Here is a 2,235-nt window from a genome sequence, read left to right on the forward strand (position 1 = left end):
CCCGCTCTCCCATTTCTGTTCCTTCTTCCTCTTGTAAAGTGGGCATCGCTCCATTTCACCATCAGGGAAACTGAGGTTGGGAGGGGAGGGGACATCCCAGGGACGCATGGCCAGTCCGCGGGAGGGCCAGGATTTGCTGGCCACCTGTGACCCATCGGGACAGCGGGGGTGTGGAAAGCAATGTGAGTGAAGCGCTTGCCCTGATGCGGAGGGCAGTGGAGCCCTTGGTCAGGGGCTGCACCGAGGGCTGGGAGCCCAGCAGTGCCTCCTGCACCCAGTACCCTGTGGCCCTGCTCCTAGAAGCAGTACGAGAGAGTAATTAAAGCCGGCCTGCCAGCCCAGCTCCAGTGAAGAAGGGAGTAGGTACTCACGGCTTTGTTGGCAGCTACGTGCAGGCGGGACGCCCAGGAGAAGCTCTGCCCTCTGTCCTGTAGGAGAGGATTGCGTCATTTGTTTTATTTCAAAAGAACACCTTATTTTTTGAAAATATATATATATTTTTTATTGATTTCAGAGAGGAAGGGAGAGGGAGAGAAAGAGATAGAAACACCATCGATGAGAGAGAATCATGGATCGGCTGCCTCCTGCACGCCCCCTAGTGGGGATCGAGCCCATGACCCAGGCATGTGCCCTTGACCGGAATCGAACCTGGGACCCTTTGGTCCACAGGCTGACGCTCTATCCACTGAGCCAAACCGGCCAGGGCAAGAAGAATGCCTTATTATTATTTTTTTTTTATCTAGACTGGATCTCCTGGACTGGGATGTGGAATAAAGGGACACAAGGAAGCATCTCCCTCCCACTGCGTCTCCAGCCACCAGACACCCCCAGCTGTACCTGCGGGGGCCCCCTCCCTTGTCCCCCGCTATACATATTGGTGTCCCCTCCCTCACCTCCCAACAGTTCCTGTGGATGTCCCCTCCCTCGCCCAAGTGAACCCTCCACCCTGATAAACTCTCACTATAATTTAAATTTGCATCATTCTCATTTTGCGTGAAGTTGAGCCTGCCTGGGTGGGTTCATTTCATGTCTTAGCCCATCTTTATTCTGGGTTGTTGGTCTTTGTCGTACTAATTTGTAAGAACTCATATATATAACAGGGAACAACCCTTTGCAAGATGAATTGCTGATATTCCCACAGTTTGTTATTTTTTTATTTGGTTCACCACCCATGCATCTGTCTTTTATTTTTACAAGGTTGACTATATCCATATTTTATTTAATGGCTTCTGGGTTTTGTATAATTCTTAGAATAATTCAAGGTTATAGATTTTTTTTAAAATTCTTCTAGTAGTTTTATGCTTTTTTCTTTTCTTTTTAAGCTTTGGCTCATTGGGAACTTATTTTAGTGTCAAGGAGTGAGGTACTGATCCAAAAGTTTCCCCCAGCCTGGCCAGCGTGGCTCAGTGGTTGAGCACTGACCTATGAACCAGGAGGTCACCGTTCAATTCCTGGTCAGGGCTCAATCCCCAGTAGAGGGCATGCAGGAGGCAGCCAATCAATGATTCTCTCTCATCATTGATGTTTCTATCTCTCTCTCTCCGTCTCCCTTCCTCCCTGAAATCAATAAAAATATATTTTTAAAAAGTCTCCCCCCAGATGTCTTTTTAGTTGTGCTAAGACTGTATTTGTTGTATATTTTAAATTATTTATTGACTAATCCAGTTTTTCCTTCTCATATTTACCTAGGAGTCTCTTTCTGGACTTTCTTCCCCATCATCTGACTGTCCAGGGGCTGCATTAATTACTGTGGTTTTAGAATATATTTTAGGATGCTACACAGCTATCTCCTTCAGTATGCTTAGTTTTAAATGTTTCCTTGTTTTTTTGTTTGTTTGGTTTTGGGGTTTTTTGCTCACTCATTCTTTCATGTGGACTTCAGAATTTGTAGGGCTTTTATCCAGAGTCAGAACTTCAGAACATGCACCTGGGACCCAGTTCAGGGTTCACCTCATTGGTGGCTGCCCATGGGCTTTATTCTCCTTCCGGCCGCGCCCTGCTGACGGAATATACACACGGGCAGTGCTGTCCAGGGTGCTGGGCTCTGGATCTGCCCCAGGCTTTCCTTGGAGGGGTGGGGTGTCCCAAGGGAGCGGCCCAGGTGGAGGACCCTCTCTCTAGGTATCATCATTTGCATATGGGAAGGGAGGAGATCCTGGCCTAGCTGTGAGGTTCTGCAGGCCCAAGTGTGGGCCTTTCTGCTCACACACACCTGGGTGGAATCTGCCTGGTGTT

Source organism: Myotis davidii, unplaced genomic scaffold (assembly GCF_000327345.1).
Source record: "Myotis davidii unplaced genomic scaffold, ASM32734v1 scaffold223, whole genome shotgun sequence".
Classification (NCBI taxonomy): Eukaryota; Metazoa; Chordata; class Mammalia; order Chiroptera; family Vespertilionidae; genus Myotis; species Myotis davidii.